The sequence below is a fragment of the Pelodiscus sinensis genome, chromosome 10 (genome assembly GCF_049634645.1).
Source record: "Pelodiscus sinensis isolate JC-2024 chromosome 10, ASM4963464v1, whole genome shotgun sequence".
In the NCBI taxonomy this organism is placed as follows: Eukaryota; Metazoa; Chordata; order Testudines; family Trionychidae; genus Pelodiscus; species Pelodiscus sinensis.
Window position 1 is genome coordinate 52,014,481 of NC_134720.1, and position 18,139 is coordinate 52,032,619.

An 18,139-nucleotide genomic window follows, 5' to 3' on the forward strand; every position below is an offset into this window, starting at 1 on the left:
CTGTGGCTCTGCATTGAAAGGAGCTTGAGGAACGGCGCACAGTCAAGCAGGCTCCCAAAATATTTTACATGCAGAGCCGCAGTTGGGGTAGCTGCCGGGAGCCGGGACTGAGCCAGTGTGCGGGCTCTGAAGCTCTTTTCCGTGCAGAGCCGCAGGGGGAAGAGGGGTTTGCGTGTAGCCGGCAGCGTTAACCAATAAGCATCCGCTTATTAGTTCATCGTTTAACAATTACCTCCCTCGTGGAAATAGATGAACCAGCAACGTGCAGGACACAGTTGTGTGTGTGATGGAAAGTTTACCTGCATGTGTGTGAGTGTATTATGTAATCTGTGCGTGCATGTGTAAAACATTTGTGTGCCTGTGCATATGTATGCTCTGGAACAGGCATGTAAAATCTCCTTTAAAATGTTAACCGGTAAACTGTATGTTTGACTGGTCACTGGCCTTGCTGCTAAGAGGCCTGCTGTGAAGACAGAAGAGCTGACGTGCTAAATAGGAACCCAACGAGTTTGGTAAAACTGGAGCCGGGCAAGTAGGGTCCTTGGCGCTGCTTCGCAGTGTGTGGCTGGCGAGTAATTCCTACAAGGCGTTTTGGTCTCTAATACGCTCCTGTCCTGAGAAGAGGACGGACCTGCCGGCGTGTAATGCAACACTTTGTAGGTTACACTCCGGTTCCACTGCTACACAGCCATGGGGGAACGAGGGCGGGGGATTAGCATATTATCCGTGTCTAATTGGCATCGCTTAAACTTGCCGGAAGATGGCCCGTCCCAAGACAGCCGGGATCACTCGCTTGACCAGGTTGGGTTCGATCTCCTGCTCTCAGCTTGTTTTTTTGAGATCCCCGGTGTCGAGGCCAAGTCGTCCCTGTACGGTCATGTATCCATTCGGCCCATGTGGCAGGCCAAGTAGCCGTAAATCAATCTCTGCCAGCCCCGGTGTAAATCAGACAGGAGTGTTAACAGTTTGCGTTCCTCTGGGGGTCTCTTGCTTAGCCGCGACTCCTGCGTTCCTCTTGTGGTTGGCAGGGGCAGCGAGCGGTTTCTTGCAGCCGATGTTTCCCCTCCTGGCAGATGCAGGCAGAGGAGTGGCACTTGTTGCTCGTTAAATGTTACTGATCCTTTTCCTGGGGTTCCCAGCCGGTGTGTGCCCTGAATCCTGCTCCACAGGGGGTCATTGTGCCAGTGCGTCAGCGTCTCTAACACCCTCCTCGCTGCTCCCTTGGTGCGTGGCACTTCCAGGCCTCAGCTGCCCATCGCGTGTACCTCTTTTTAGTGTCGGCGTTCTGCCCCAGCAAGCTTTTTGTGCAGTGGGAATGGTGTTAAATGATCCCTGATACTCAGCCGAACGGAAAAGAGCTCTAGTTTCTCTCCAGCAAGGGTTCTCCATCACCTGGCCATCAGAAATATTGTAGCCTGGATGCCTGTTGCGATCTCATCTCCGGTATTTCTTTGGTCCCCTTTGCCTCAGTGTCTTAGTTCACTATCTTTATGGTGTACAGCCTTACAACACTTGGGCTACGTCTGTACTGCACCTCTCTTGCGCAAAATTTATGCAAAGGAAGCACGGATGCTTGCCACGCTTCATTTGCATAATTCATTGGGGACCACTTTTGCGCACGAGGCTTTTGCGCAAAAAGGAGCTGTGTAGACGGTTCCTTTTTGCGCAAAACCCCCCTCGTGCGCAAGAGCCGTTCTTCCGCATTTTTTCAGGAAGAACGGCTCTTGCGCAAGAGGGGGGTTTTGTAAAAAGGAGCCGTTTACACAGCTCCTTTTTGTGCAAAAGCCTCGTGCACAAAAGTGGCCCCTAATTAATGATGCATCCGAGGCAGCTGCGCAGGGTGCCAGGCGGGAGCTGCTCCGGGAGGGGAGCCAGTTTCAAAAGCAGCTCCCCTCACAGACCAGCTGCCTGTTGCTCCGTGTTGCTGCCTCCGATACAGAGGCAGCAGCGCAGGATGGCAGCAGCCTCTGTCCGAGGTGCGGCTGAGCTCCCGGACCTGGCGTGAGCCGCAACTGAGCCAGGCTGCTGACCAGCCTGCTAACAAATTTACTGGCGGGAGTGAGGGACCGGGGGGAGGGGGAGAATGCGGGCAGTCTGTAGCATTAACCGATAAGCTTTTGCTTATCTGTTAATCAGTTAATCGACTCCGCTGGTACATCCCTAACACAGATGCTTTGGCCTGAGATGTGTGCTTCTGAGGATGCTCTGGTTGCTGTGAGGGGCCCTGCCTGTGCATGGAAATCTCAGCACGGGGGCTGAATGTAGCCAGTCACCATGAAGTCACAGACCGTACACGCTTTGTATTCCTAGGGAACGGGGGTTGCTGGTTCATCAGACGTGCTGGTTTTTCGAGCTTTACGCCACTGGCTTGTGAATTTTTCACTGTACGCTAGCCACAGTGGCAGGATGGGTTAGATCCTGTCCAGGAGTGATTTTATACGCAAAAGCACAACACGAGCAAACTTTACTGCTGCAAGTTTACAGACTGGACTCCCGCAAGTGCTGGGAAATGTCGCCTAACGAGGCCGCATGGCTATCGGAATTTTGTCCGGTTAACTGAAGGAGAAATTGTATTGGCATCTCCGACAGATGCCGGTTAACTGACTTTTCCGGCTATTAAAGTGCCAGAGAACTAGTCCTGTAGATAGTTTTGTGCACTTACCAAAGGTCTGTCTGGCCTCCTGCAAGCTATGGGGACTTGACTCCCACAATTCCCAGAGAAGGGTATTGCTATCCCATAATGCCGAGCAGCAATGTCCTGCAAGGCACTGCAGGCAGCGGTGGTGTGGGAGACACCGGGCTGCCTACCCACGGTGCAATGCACCTTTTGCTGATCCAGTCTCTTCCGGGGAGGAGGCGTGGCACTAGCAAAAGCCAATAACGAGGGTAGCCGTCTGCCAGCAAAAAGGCTGCGGGTGCAGGTACCGACAGGGTCAGCATGAGGTGGCGTAACAATGCATTGAGGGAGGGTGGTTCTCCTGGGGTCTCAGACCGGTTCCGTGTTGGGTGGTTGCTTTCTCCCTAGTGCGCTGTTGCAAAGGGAATTAAATCCCCGCACTTGGAGCTGGGAGCTTCCCAGGTATAGAGCCAGGACTGCAGTGTTAGTGCATCCCACGGAGTTAATAATTCACACGCCGGGCAGGGTTCTGTCTCAAGATGGGCAAGTCGTCCAAGGGAGAGAAGGGTGATTTGATTGTCATCCTTTGGAGTCTTGATCTCCATATTTGGAAATGTTTACCCATCGCACTGGGCTATTGGAAGGGGAGGGGAGGTGACTCAGGGTTTGGTGGAAGCAGGGTTTGAATTCCTGTAGTAAGTATTTTTTTTCCCTTTTCTCCTTGTTTTGGAAGCCTCTTGTCGTCCGTGTGCAGCTCTCTCGCTCCCGGGTCTCGATCCTCATGCCATCTGCCTTGGTGGAGAGCGTCTGAGCGAAGGAGATCGTTTGCTCTCTCGTAAGTACAGGGGTATTTCAGAAGCAAGGGAGTTGGTTTTTGGTTTAGTCAGATGGATTGTTGCGGTGGGGGGGGGGGGTGAATGTGACGCACGTTATGTCCTCTAACCTGGTCTGTTGCACCCCAGTCAAGCAGAAAGAGACCTCCCGTAGCAGTGAGAATTACCTGGCGGATCCAACTCAAAATCAGACCTATGCTCTGTCATTACCTGAGGGCCTAATGCTTTGCGGTAGATGAAACAATCCGTTTTGCAGGCTCCACCTCCGTCCTTTGGTTAATGCAGAAGGACAGTCGAGTGAAATAAGTATACGCCTTGAGTAGCATTCTGAAGGGAAACCACAGCTTATATGCCAGTTTGGTCTCATACCCAACTGTGTGTATTAATGGGATCAATATAACCGGCAGGTATATTTGCTGCAAAAGTTAATATTTAACTCCATGTCGTTGTGCGGCAGGGAAAAGTTTAACCATTTTAACAAGCTGGGGTTTTTTTTCCCCTCCCAAGTTTTCAGCGTATAATTTTTCCTGTTCGTTCGCGTTTTAGTACGAGTATAGAATCTGTCGGATACAGCAGCTGTCTAATATTCACCCAACCCTCCTTTTCCTGAAAGGAAACTGCAGTCCATCAAGAAAGTTAACACTAAAAAAACCGTGGCGCTTTCTGTTTCCTGTTTTATTCGTGGCGATTAAAGCCATGCCCAAGAGTTTGGAATTTGTCCCTGGAGTCCGATTGTCATTTGCATTCACTGATCTGCGGCATGTGCAGTGAAATTTCTTTCTGTCCAGAGACGAGAGGGGGAGGGTTTTAACGGGGATTCTGGACGGGTTGACTGCTAGCGAGTCCTGTGCTTCTCATGGAGAAAAGGGTCATTGGGGAGGGGTGTAAATGCAATGAGCTTTAAGTCATTGGTTGGAGTTATTGGTATCTATATTGTCTTTTCAGTTAGTAATGTATAGATCAGCTTGGGTCTGTTTTCATGATCCATTTGACAGCATAGCGATAGAATGTAGATTTAAAAAATCATTATCCCCCTCCCCCATTTATTTATAATTAAGGCAAGTGTTTGCATTGGCACTAACTCGGTTGTGCAAGTGACTTGATCGTTCTTGGCCTCGAACGGGCATCTCTCTTCGCTTGTGTCAAGAGCATGGTATGAATTGAAGTCACGGGTAAGCAAGCCAAAGGACTTGCTGGACACAGTCTTGCAGACTTGGAGTGCATTTGGAGTTGGCCAGTCTCGGTCGCATGGAAACCGGCGTTGATTTTCAATGTAGCTCTTCCAGGCCTCAGCTGAAATGAGTGCCCCATTGTGCCACATGCTATGCCAGCCAAAGAGTGTACAGCTCCTCAATCACAGTCCAAAACCTTAACCAAACGACTGTCCTTCCTTTACTATATGCCTTTATATAAACAGGCTTTCCACATGTGAGGCCAACGTCCCGGTGCCCACAGTGGCTAAAGCATGGGGAGGTCCAGCTCTGCACCCCCAAAAGGGGCGGGGCCCAGTCAGCCTGGCTGGCTGGTGTTGAAAAAGTGAATAAGGAGAAGTGATTTACTTATTCCCACAATATAAGAACTAGGGGGTCACCCAATGAAATGAATAGGCAGCAGGTTTAGAACAAACGAAAGGAAGTTTTTCTTCATTCGTCACACAGTCAACCTGTGGAACTCCTTGCCAGAGGATGTGGTGAAGGCTAGGACTTTTAACAGGGTTCAAAAGAGAGCTAGACAGATTCATGGAGGTTAGGTCCATCAATGGCTATTAGTCAGGATGGGTAGGAATGGTGTCCCTAGCCTCTGTTTGTCTGGAAATGGGTTACAGGAGAGGGATTATGTGAGGATTACTGGTTGCATCCCTCCCTCTGAGGCATCTGGCATTGGCCACTGTAGGCAGACAGGACACTGGGCTAGATAGACCTTTGGTCTGACCCAGTGTGGCCATTCTCATGTTCTTATAAAACAAAAGACAGAACTATGCAGCACTTTAAAGACTAACAAGATGGTTTATTAGGTGATGAGCTTTCGTGGGCCAGACCCACTGCCTCAGATCAAATAGTGGAAGAAAATTGGCACAAAAATTGGCAAGATGTTCTTATGTTTGTCTTCTGTGGAGTGGAAGGAATTGGCTTGTACCCCATGCTTGGGCTCCAGGCTGCAGCCTGGCGGAGTGGTACTAGAACAGCCGCCGGGGACTCACAGCCACGTCCTGTGCTCAATTCAGGGTGTTTCTGTAGTTTACCCTGCACAGTAATAACTTGGATGCTTCAGGCAGAATACAGATGCACTAAGCTGTGCTGACTGGGGTCTCTTCAAAACAGACCTTGTTGAGGTGAGGGGGAAACCCCCCAGCTACCCAGGCGAGGGGTGCGTTACGATATGAAAGGGATGGAGAATCTATCAACTAGCAGAGGATGGGGGGCGGGGTTACCGTCCTGTATTGTGCATTTCTAGTTCTGCCTCGCACTTCTGTAACTGAAGATGTCAGCCTGTCTGACAATTATTGAGTTCAACCAGTAAGCTCCTGGATGTACACCTGTGGAGTCTGATGGTTGTGACATAGCCAAGACAGGATGGGAAATTTGGAAATCAAACACCAGTGTCCTGATTCCCATGACTCAATCCGCTCCCATCTGTTAAGCTCCTTCTGATCCAGGAGTTTTGCAATCTTAGACTGAAAAGTGCTATTCCCTATCTAGTATTATTTACTGGTAAAATTACACCCTGCTGAAAACTAATACGGTGATTACTCAAGGCAAACTGAAATCAGCGAGTATTTAATACCACTGATGCTTGTCCTCAGTATATGGGGTGATCCCAATAACATCTTGTTATGGCAGGAATTACCAGGTAGTGATGATGCTTTGTCTTTTTTTCTTAGCCAGTGTAGTCTTTGAAGAAATGCTGCATTGGTGTTGGCTTTGTGATGCTGGTTCTTTGGGGGAAGACGTGGCTAGCAGCTGGAGAGTCGGCTGTCTGCCTTCATCTCTCCAATAGAGTCTATTCCTGGGGCAAAATTGCTTTCCTGGGAACCAAGTGTTGGTGTTTGGGATAAGACTCAGCGAGGTTGCTCTGTTAGAACCATGTCACGCTAGAACTGGAAGGGACCCTGAGAGGTCATCAAGTCTGGTCCCCTGCCCTCACGGCAGGACCAATCACCATCTAGATCCTCCCTGACAGGTGTCTGTCCAACCTGCTCTTAAATATCTCCAGAGATGGAGTTTTCACAACCTCCCTAGTCAATTTATTCCAGTGTTTAACCACCCTGGCAGGTAGGAACTTTTTCCTACTGTCCAACCTAAACCTCCCTTGCTGCAGTTTAAGCCCTTTGCTTCTTGTTCTATCCTCAGAGGCCAAAGAGAACAATTTTTCTCTCTCTTCCTCGTAACACCCTTTTAGCTACTTGAAAGCAGCTCTCATGTCCCCTCTCAGTCTTTTCCTTTCCAAACTAAACAAGCCCAGTTCTTTCAGTCTTCCCTCCGATATCCCACAGACCAGCAGAGCTGTCCGTAGAGTTTTTGTTCTTCAGATAAATCTCTTGTCCGTGTGGACAATTAAAAAAAAAAAAGAATTGGTTATAATTTTTGAAATAAAAACCAGAAAAGATTATTCTTTTTTAACAACTCTGATGACCAGGACCAACTCATAGTCAGTGGGATCGTCATTAGTAAAAGGCGATTTCATGGGAAATGTGTAGGCGCGCCAGTTAAAATGGGAGGAATTGTGTGTGGTACCAGCGGCGAAGCTGTCCATCAACAGTCACAAATTATGTACTAACACGATGCTTTCCACCTGGGCGGAATTTACAAATCTCACAAGCTTGCCACACCCCTAAAAGACAGGAATGTATTTATCAGCCCTAATGTACCAATGAACATTGCAGATGGTGTGATTAAGTGATATGCCTGAGGTCACATGGGGAGTCTGTGTCAGAGCCAGGAATAGACCCTAGATCAGGGATGGGCAACCATGAATAGTGGGTGGACCGCATGAGTGGCCTTCCTTCAGCTACGTGGGTTGCAGCAGCCCATGGCTTGCTGGCGTTCCATCTGTAGCCCCGTGGTGCCCCTGGCTGCCCCTTCTCCCACGTGTGCACTGGGGCTCCGGACCCCTGCACTCCCCTACTCCTCCGCCTCCCTCCCCGCACTTTTGGAGGAGCCGTGAATCACCTGATTCACGCTCTGTCCCAGCTCCTCCCCCTCCCTCCCAGAGCCGGAATGCCGCAAACAGCTGATTCACGACATTCCAGCTCTGGGAGGGAGGGGGAAGAGCCAGGACTGGACAAGGATCAAGTGATTCATGGCGGAGGAGTCGGGAAGTCAGGGGTGTGATGCCCCACTGCGCCAGAGGACAGCCAGGGGGTCCACGGCCACTGCCCCTCAGTGCTGAAGTGGAGCCACAAGACTATTGTGCATCTGCGGGGCAGCGTAAGGTGGTATTTTTACCAGCAAAGTGACTTGCTAACAACAAAAGACCAAGCGTTTCGAAAGACCCAGTGACTTGAGGCTTTGCTGCAGCACTCTACTAATAGGCAGGCGGGTGCTTTTCTCAGGAGGCAATTAGTGTGCCGCACATTGGTGCGTTTCGGACGTCACCCCCCTCTGGGGCACATTGCTGCTCTGTAGAGACACGCCTCTTGAGGGCTGATGATTGTCCGAAAATGTCGAGGCTGACGTCAGGTGTCCCAAGTGGGACGCCGCAAAAAGGAAGCCTCCTGAATCGCGTGTCCCTTTTGAAAATCCAAGCCCCAAAGCTCTGCTGCTGGAAAGAGCCGCATTTTAGTGTCGTGCCATTTTTTTCTCCTCTCTTCAGCTGGGAAATCTTGCCCAGGACACAATGACACGCATGGCAATGCTGCAGAGTAACTCACACATCCCAGAACTGTGTGTCATGGAGCCACAGACTCACAGAACCCTAGAACGGGAAGGGACCTCGCGAGCTCATCGAGTCCAGTCCCCTGCCCTCCCGGCAGGACCAAGCATCGTCTAGACCAGTGGTTCCCAAACTTTTTGGCATCACTCCCCCCTTTTTGATTTTTCAAAAACCCTCACGCGCCCTCCTTCCCCCCCAAATAGCAGCAAAACTTGTTGAGCAAAAAAGGAACTGAACAGGGCAGCAAAACTTGCTGGTGGGGAGGCTGGGTTGCCTCGCGCCCCCCCTGGAATTTCTTCACCCCCCCCCAGGAGGGCACGTCCCCCAGTTTGGGAACCCACGGTCTAGAACATCCCTGACAGGTGTCGATCCAACCTGCTCTTCAATATCTCCAGAGATGGAGATTCCACAACCCCCCCTAGGCAATTTATTCCAGTGTTTCCCCACCCTGACAGTTGGGAAGTTTTTCCTAATGTCCAACCTAAACCTCCCTTGCTGCAGTTTAAGCCCATTGCTTCTTGTCCAGTCCTCAGAGGCCAAGGAGAACAGTTTTTCTCCCTCCTTGTAACACTCTCTTAGGGACTTGAAAGGTGCTATGGTGTCCCCTCTCAGCTTTCTCTTTTCCAAACTAAACAAGCCCCAGTTCTTCCTGGCTTCTCTCAAAGGTGTTCTAGATCTTTAATCATTTCTGTTGTTCTTCCCTCTCCAATTTCTCCACATCTTTCCTGAGATGTGGTGCTCAGAACTGGACACAATACTCCAATTGAGGCCTGTATATACTTTACTGGGCATCAGTCACAGGCCAGCTAGAGCATTCAGTGCTGAGCAAGCAAGCCTCTAAAAGCACTTCTGTTCTGTGCTAACGCAGTGTATAATGAAGGGTGCGGGTTTTCAGCATGTAATCCGGTATAAATAGTGTGCTGATCAGGACAGTGGACTGATAAGTGCTATTAAAAAGTATCGGAACATTCTTGTATTGTCTAAACGTGACACTATATCTAATGGTTTCTATTCTGTGTTTGTACAGCGCCTAGCGCGGTGGATCCTGCGCTGTGCCCGGGTACTCTAGTCCAGAGAGTGAATAGTTGTCACACTAACAAAGGGGCTGTGTCTACACTCGCGGCTTCTTGCGCAAGTCCGGCCATTCTTGCGCAAGAATCCGCAGAGCGTCCACACTGCCCGCCTGCTCTTGCGCAAGGAAATTTACAGTCGGGCGTGGTAAGAGAGGGCTCCTTGCGGAAGAGCGACGCTCTTTTTTAACAGGTAAGCCCTCTTGCACAGGAGCTTTTGCGCAACAGGGCAGTGTGGACGCTCGGCAGGGATTTCTTGTGCAAGACAGCGTCCACACTGCCATGGATGCTCTTGCGCAAAAGCACATCTCCCACATGGCAGTGTGGACGTTTTCTTGCGCAAGAAGCTGCCAGTGTAGACATAGCCTGGGTGTTTTGGGTTGTGGTTCTGGTGTTGATCTGACGTAATTGTGTGATTTTGGGGCAAGTCCCTAATGGCCCGAGGCCCTGCAGCTCCGCCATGCGATGTTAGTTTTCTGAGGGCTCAGAGTTCCAGACTGCTTACGTGCTGTGCCTCATTTCCCCGTCTTTAAAATGGGGTTCATAACGTCTCTCCTACAGCGCTTTGAGTTCCTCGTCCAAAGGCATTATTAGCGAGACCCTCTACTAGTAGGGTATGTCTGCACAGCAAAGAAGACGCATGGCCAATGTGCTTTCTAATCTTTTCCATCCACGTGTGGATTTTTCCACCCATGTGCAGAATAAATTTTGTTAGATGCACCAAGGCACGTGTGAACATGCACCACCAGGGAGAAACACAAACGTAGCTTGTGAGTGCTCGGCTAATCAGCTGGGTGGCCTTGGAATCTCTCCGGAGTGGCCGCACACGCACCCAGCTTACAGGGAACGGTGTACATGGCAGCAAATCTCCACATCCGGGTGGAGTACAAATAGCCGTGTCGCTGCTTGAAATCAGGCTGGCACTGAGCTCTGAAACCCAGCGAGGGGAGGGGCGAAATGTCTGCATGGCTGAGAGCCCAAACGTCTCCATGGCTATTTTTAGCCCTGCATTGAGCGGCTGTGTCCGGTGATCCAGGCTCAGCGACTTCCTGCTGCAGGGTTGTGTGTTTTTGTTTTTATTTTGCCTGTTGTAGACCTACCCTTAGAGGCTGTCCATGTGTTGCCACTGGGAGCTAGTTCCGTGGCAGGGCAACGTGTGATTATTTGTCTGCTGTTCTTGTTGAATCAATATTGTGTGTTCAGGGCAGTGTGTTTCAAATCCATGCGCGTGCGCAACATGTGTTGTGGTAGGGAAGCATTTGTGGTAACTAGTCCTTCTTGTTTTTCATGTGGAGGTTAAGGCAGTCGGGTAGGATCTGAGGCGGCCAACGTGCCTACACAACGAGGGAGTTGTGGAGTCCCCAGAACAGCTTGTTAAGGTGTCTGGAGATGGAGCAGGAATTCTTCCTTCATAAAGCTGTCATAGAGGAACACTTTAATTCTTCTCCCAAGGTTTCTAGGGAGGCTGCCTTATTCCATCCTCCACTGTAGGGCACCTTCCCACGCCACGACAGGAATATTTATCAGCCCCGCTGTACCCATGAACATTAAAAATAGAGTGGTTAAGTGATGTGCCTGAGGTTACACAGTGAGTCTGTGTCAGAGCCAGGGATAGACCCTAGATCAAAGAGGGGCGACCACGAATAGTGGGTGGGGCACATGAGTGGCCCTCCTTCACCGATGTGGGCCGCAGCAGCCTAAACGTGCCCCCCCCCCCACTCAGAGACATCTGCATTGCTACAAGGCAGGTAGCAGTGCAGCTGCGTCTGATTGAATGTGGACACGGTGTAGTGGAAATGTGAGGGCTCAGGTTGCTGCTTTTTTAATGGCAGGTAAGTGGACCCCCGAAGCTCTACCTCCTGCTCCTGCCCTTTCCTCCAGACCTATCCTTACTCCATCTCTTCCCTCCAAGATTAAACCCCCCCGACATTAGGCTGGTCAAATGGCACCAAGAGACACAGGCCAAAACTCTGGCTGTCCAGATGATGGGCGAATCTGCAGATTCCTTTTCGAAGGCCGGTGCGTCACCATTCCTCCTGCGCTCAACGCGGCCGTGTAGGGAGGAGCACTTGGGAAGAAGGGAGGCGGCTGTTGGTGTTGTGTGCTTTGTTTTCGGGATGATTGCTTTGTCTCCCAAGTGCCCTGCATTGATTTTCTAGTTTCCTGCTAATCAGGGGGGCCTGCAATTACCACCTCCCCTGATTGCGGCCGCCGTGCCAAAGAGAGCTGCCGAGTCCCAGAAGATTGTGCACTCGGCTGTATTCTTTCTTGGCGGACAGTCTGGCTGTGACCTGAGGCTTTTACTGCTTGCCCGAAGAGGCTAGATAGCGGCGGGGGGAGAGTCTGTTCATACACTATGTTGTAGTACACAGCGGCTGGCATACAAACTGTGTGCGGGATCAGTTCATTCTGTGTGGAGAAGCAAGAAAGGGACGAGAGGCGTGGAGAGTTTTTTCAACCAACTGTTGATGGGAAAACATCGATTGCCCCAAGAAAGCGGCGTCCGACTCGGATCGGTTGGGAGGAAACCGTTGTCGGGAAGGTTGTTCAGGGCCACGTTGGAGTCCTTCAACAGCCCCTGAAATAGCCAGTGGTCGGGGCTCTTGCAGAAGCGGGAGACCCGGGTTCCAATCCGTGAATCGGCAGAGCCCGTAAGGGGGTTAGGGAAGGCGGCTCCCGGTGGCAGGCGCTGCAAAGGAGACATTTCAGTGTGGCTGTGGAAGCTGCAGGAAGAGACACAAGGGGCTGGCTTTGGTGCTAGTCCAGGATGGCTCTGCGAAGGGGTTTCATGAGTTGTTGGAGTTCTTGTAGCCTGGAGCCCGGTTGCAAAGGTGGGCAGGGGCTTAGACCCAAAGAACTGGGTCAGAAGAAGGCCAGAGAGTAGGGCAGTGATGGACAGTCGAGGCTAGTGAGGGGGTCGCAAGAGGGGCCTCCTTCACCTGAGTGGGCCACAAGGTCGTGGTAACCAAGACGGTCTCTCGGGTTAGGGTAGCTTTGCGCCCTGCGTCGGCGTACTTAGAACTGGCGGGGGTACCGACAGAACCGTAGCGGCGCTGTGATCGTCTGCAGAGGGAGCACCCGGCTCTCTCAACGTTGTGTGCCATCAACACACCCCTCCCTTCCCATGCCCTGGCTTTGCGTGGGTGTCACTTGAGTAATCCTGGGAGGAAAACACCTTCGCGGACAGTAAGCGGTGGGCTCTTGTAATCCTGCACGTGGGCAACGGTAAATAAAATGTCTCATAGGCCACACACAGAACCCCAATGGGCCACGGGGTGCCCACCACCGAGTAGGGAGTTGCTGGATGCATATCACTAAACCCTGGAGCATCGTCTTTTATGATAAGGAATCAGCTGATTATCAGCTGTCTTGTGAGCACTCTTGCCCTCCTTAGCTTGCTGGCTAAATATCTCCTGCTGCCAAGGGACGCTAAACCTGTGTGTGTGTGTGTGGGGAGGGGGAGAGGAGGGACCGCTTCATCATTTGGCATCTGTCGGCACCAAAGCAGCCAGCTAGTTAGTTCCATCAGCTCAGTGCTGACGGGGGGATTAGATATCCATCTTCCAATGTGCAGTTGGCTCCAGGCACATGGTTTTATTGCATGAGTTTGGCTCTGGTATTCACCCTGGGGCTAGGGTCGTACACAGAGCCTTGTTCTCGCCTTCTCATTCCGTCGCAGACCCAAAAACCCAGTGTCAGGTTTCAGAGATTAAGATTTGCGGGCCAGATTCTCAGATGGTGGAAATCCATGTTCCCGCCAGTCTTTTCCAGCCATCTGTGGATTTTTTTCAAACGTGCAGAATAAATTTTGTTATGTGCACGGAGGCATGTGCAAGTGTGCACCACCAGGGAGAAACACAAACCCAGCGGGGGGTGTTCTGCTAATCAGCTGGGCGGCATTAGAATCTCTCTTGAGCAGCCGCACAAATGCACAGCTTATAGGGAACATGTGGATTTTGGTGGTGCTACCCTGACTTACACTGACTGAGAATCTGGTCTTGTTCATTCGCTATCCCCAAATCTTAATGGAAACGGAGTGGAAATGGGGCTGGAGGCAGAGGTTAAAAAATAACCCAGTTCAGTCTTTTCTGGCCACAGCTGTAGCCGTGGGTACGTGTCCTGCCCACAGGCTGGTGCATGGCTCAAGGTTTGAGGTTGTGGGTTAGCAATATTGGTATAGTCCGTCCACCTCCTCTTTGCAGATAAACTTAAGAAATAGTCTTGCAGCCAGGAGATAAGAGAGAAGGAGAAATAGTCTTGCGGGTATCCCGCTCCAGCTTAGCATGCTGCAGAGAGAAAGCAAACACGACGTGGGCCTAAGAATGGCAGAACATGCAGGGCTGGCTCGGAAGGCTGATGTTGTTTATCACTTCCCCAGCCCTGTAAACTTCACAACAGAGGAGGACCAGGTCCTGGTCTGAAGAGGTTGCAGTCCAAGCTAGAGGCAGCCCTGGTGAGGGAGGGCGTGGGCAGACTGCTGGAGAGGAAAGTGTGAGAGGGCACCTTGCTGAAAGGGACTTTCCAGGAGAGAGATTGGTAGGAGGCCAGAGGGCACTGCCAGGAGAAATGCCTGGGCGGAGGTTAGAAGCTGGGAGTGGGGAGCCAGGGAGGGCGCTGGGAAAAGGCGATTGAGAGGGAGGGCGGGATGAGGAGGAGGAGGAAAGGGAGAAAAGGAAAGTAGGTCCTGTGAGATAGGGACGGGCTGTTATCCGCTTTGATCGGTGGGGAACTGAGGCGTGGCGAGAGCAAGTGACTTGCCCAAGGTGACACAGAAAGACTGTTTCAGAGCCAGGAAGTGTGGCCCTCAAAGAGGAGGGACGTTCAGAGGCCGTTGGGTGGAGGGCTGGAGGTGCTTGGCAGCCGCGTGTCCTGGGCCGTGCTGTAATTCAGCTGCAGCGTAAAAGGTGCCAGGTTCCTTTGAGAACGGACGGGACTCGGGCCTGGCTGAATTCCAATGCAGAATTGTCGGGGCCCCTGGGCACAGCGCGGCCCAGCCTCCCTCAGCCAGTCGTTGAGTGCCGTCTGGCCTGCGCCGCGCAGGCCTCTGGCCCAGGGCTCCGGCCGCCACAGCCACCGCGAGCTCCGGGCCCTTTTAAATCACCGGGCCCCAGGGGAAGCTGCCCCTTTCGCACGTCTGTCCTCCCCATCGATGATCCTCCAGTGCACTGCCTTGGCCTTTCTGGAGGGAGACTGAATTCTTTGTCCCCCATTGCTCCACACACACCGGTGGCTGGGTTGGGTGCGTGTGGCTGGCCCAGGAAAACGGCTCCCTGCCTTCAGGTGTCAGCCTTGTATCCTGGGCTGCCTGAGAGGCAGGGCGCCTGGGAGGAGTCCGTAAAGAGGCCCTAGTGTGACTGTCCAGCGGCTGTGCCTAGCTCAGTGCCTACCGCGGCCTGGTGTGGTTGGAGGAGCCCTTTCCAACTAGTGCATGGAGGCCCGAGACAACGCATGGGTGGAGACGGTTGAAAGCGGGTCCTGGGGCACTCCCCAACCACCTCGCAGTGACAGCGCCACTTTTTAGGCCTTTTCAGCTACTTGGTGGCGCTTTCTCGTGGTCCAGCCTCCACGTCGGTCTTCCGAGGAGCCTGTGTGGAGAATGAACGTTGAATGAATGTTCGGTGACCGCTGGCGTCTGTGTGCTTCTCAGAGCACTCCTGTGAGACAGGGACGTGCTGCTATCCCATTTGGGAGGTGGGGAACCGAGGCGTGGGGAGAACAAGTGACTTGCCCGAGGTCATGCAGAAAGACTGTTTCAGAGCTAGGAACTGAATCCAGCTCTCCAGTATTGTCTTACCAAACTTAAGCAAGGTCAGGGGTTGGTTGTGCCAGGAGAATGGGACATGCCCAGAATTCGATTGTTTCTCATAAAATGAAAAGGGAAGGGTCTGGTAGGAGGGATCGTTGTACTGCAGAATGACCATGGTGGGCAGCAAGGGGCCGGAGATGGGGACTAGGACAGCTATAGCCCCATTGGGCCAGCAGGGGGTAGGAGTGGAGAAAGGGACAGCTTGTCTCTTATAGTTCAGAGAGTTTATCAGTTTGTGTGTCTGCTTGTATGCGTGTCTGTGTGTCCCCCGGCCAGGGGACACGCATCTCTCCCCCAGTTGTGCCACGGACAAGTGTTTCTCACCTGGCACCAAGTTGCCGTGGTGGGAGAGGGCTGGGTTTGTCCTCTCCCCCCAGGGCAGCCTGCATCCAGACCCTCCTCCCCAGCCCCACCCCAGAGCCATGATTTAAATGAAGAAAACCAAAATTGATTTGAGTTAAGGGCCTGAGTGACTCCGGGGGACTCTTCTGTTTAGTAGGACACAAGGTTAGCGGATCTCCATTTGGACCATGGAGCTGTGGGAGGAGACTAATACGCGATACGACCACCATTCTGAACTGGCACGACAAGTCCGACTTCCTGCCACAGCCCTGACGGACTGTTAGGCCTGCGGTTTCATTAGGAGTGCACCTTTCACAAGGCCTTTGGCAAAGATACGATCCTGAAGCCAGGCTGAGGAGGAGAGAAATCGGATGACCGCTAGCTTTGCGAGGCAGGATTAATGACCTCCAAGGTTAATGTTCATGAGCATGCACTGCTGCTAACGGTATTTTTAATGCAAACATCAATCCCTCCCGTTGTTTCGTTTGAAGCTAATGGCCATTTTCCAGGAGCAGACGGCGTATCTAGGGCTTTGCAATATACTATACCTTTGTCAGAGAGAGGAATTGGGGAGAGTTATCACGGTTGCCAAACATGGTGCCTTCCAAGCTGATGAAGCAGAAACTGGCCTTTATTGGATCCAGACCACACAAGGGCTGTTCACCAGTCAGATAAAGGTGGGAGGGAAAAAGACAGAGGCCCCAAAAGTGGCTTTGGATTGTTTTAAGTGGTAAAAAATAGAAGCGCCGCGTGACGATAATGATCTTCGCTAGTTGAACAGAGCTGTATGTCATAGAATCATTGAATCCTAGGGCTGGAAGAGACCTCAGGAGTCATCGAGTCCAGCCCCCTGCCCAAAGCAGGACCAACCCAACTCAATCAACCCAACCAGGGCTTGGTCAAGGATTCCACCCCCTCCCTAGGAAACCCATCCCAGCGCTTCCCCACCCTTCTAGGGAAAGAGTTTTTCCTAATATCCAACCTAGATTTCTCCCACTGCAGCGTGAGCCCATTGCTCCTTGTTCTGCCATCTGCCCCCACTGAGAACAGCCTCTCTCCTTCCTCTTTGGAACCCCCCTTCAGGGAGTTGCAGGCTGCTCTCAAACCCCCCCTCACTCTTCTCTTCTGCAGACTGAACAAACCCAAATCCCTCAGCCTCTCCTCGCAGGTCATGTGCTCCAGCCCCTGAATCATTTTGGTTGCCCTCCACTGGACCTTCTCCTGTGTGCCCACATCCTTTCTGTAATGGGGGGCCCAGAACTGGACACAATACTCCAGATGTGGCCTCACTAGTGCCGGATAAAGGGGAATCATCACTTCTCTAGATGTGCTGGGAATGCTCCTCCTAATGCCCCACAACATGCCGTTAGCCTTCTTGGGTACCGGGTCACCGTGTTGACACGTATCCAGCTTCTCATCCACTGTAACCCCCAGATCTTTTACACCCCAGGTTATTTAACACCTAGATAATCAGATCTGTGGCAAAATTGTCAGTGACTCTGTTCTTTGCCTCTTTAATGACCTCTTTTGGTTACGTGCCTGTGATGAGAGACTCCCCCCCTCCGTGCTGAGGGGGGCGTTTTCAGAGTAAGGCACAGGCCCTTGCATTTTTGTGCGCCCGTGGGCATTGGCTTGCTGGGTCCCATCTCCCCATTGGAGGCAGGGGATGTAACCACACACGTAGGTGGACAATTTCACCTCTTGTGCAGCAAGGCCAAAGTCAGACCCGGTGTGACCCTGGACTGTTCTTGGGCCATCAGAGATGGGGGGATGTGAATACCTGCATTTGTTTCTGAGGGGGAGAAGGGGTGGGTGGGAAATGTGGCCTTCAGAGCCTCCAGTAGAAGAGGGCCATGATGCAGAATAGGAATAAAAAACGTTCAGAGCTACTCTGTGACCAAATTTCCTCTCATTTTTCCCTCCCTTATGCGGAATGAATGTTGCGATATGGTGGTGAGGTGGGCCGAGGGGTTCTGAGTATGGGACGGGGCTCAGGCAGGGCTCTGTCTTGGGGTGCAGCCTCTGGCATGGGGCTGAGGGCCGAGACAGAGAATTGGCATGTAAGGGTTCTGGCTGGGGATGGGGCAGAGGGTCCCATGGAGGTGTGAGGGGAGGCTCGGGACCAGGCCACAGGGAGTTTCAGTGCCACGCTGCTTCGGCCACAGTGGGAGGGGTCCAGGAATGGGCCACAGCGGGGAAGGGAATCCAGGCCTAGGCCACTCTGGCTGCTGCGGTTGGGGGCTGGAACTGGGGCTGGGTAGTCGCTGGGCTCAGTCAGGGAGGGTGAGACGTGCCTGGTTCCGGTCAGCCCTCTTCCGCCCGGCAGGCTGGAGGTTACGCCGGGGGTGGGGCAACCTTCCTCCTGTCCTCGTGCGGAAGCCTCTGCCCATGGTAGGCAGCCTCATGGCTTGCAGGGAACGTCGCCCGGGCCGTGTTTCTGAAAGGGGATCGGTGGCTTCACACGGGAGGCGATGTGCTGGGGGCAAACGCTGTACCGGGACGAGCAGAGCTTTGTGGCGCGGGAATAATACGGCCAGGCCCCTGCCGTCGCCCTGGAAGGCACGTCCTGCGTGTGTGTGATAAGTTAATGCAGGATATG

The 18,139-nt window shown here is 52.3% G+C and overlaps 1 protein-coding gene across 6 annotated transcripts in view; it reads left to right on the forward strand.

Moving 5' to 3' along the window:
* Positions 1-18,139, forward strand: part of LPP (LIM domain containing preferred translocation partner in lipoma) — a 555,915-nt gene that overhangs the window by 103,101 nt on the left and 434,675 nt on the right. For all 6 annotated transcript variants that reach the window (XM_075938239.1, XM_075938236.1, XM_075938238.1 and 3 more), the window contains exon 2: positions 3,351-3,452. The gene's annotated coding sequence lies outside the window, so the exon portion shown is untranslated. The remainder of the gene's footprint in view (positions 1-3,350; positions 3,453-18,139) is intronic.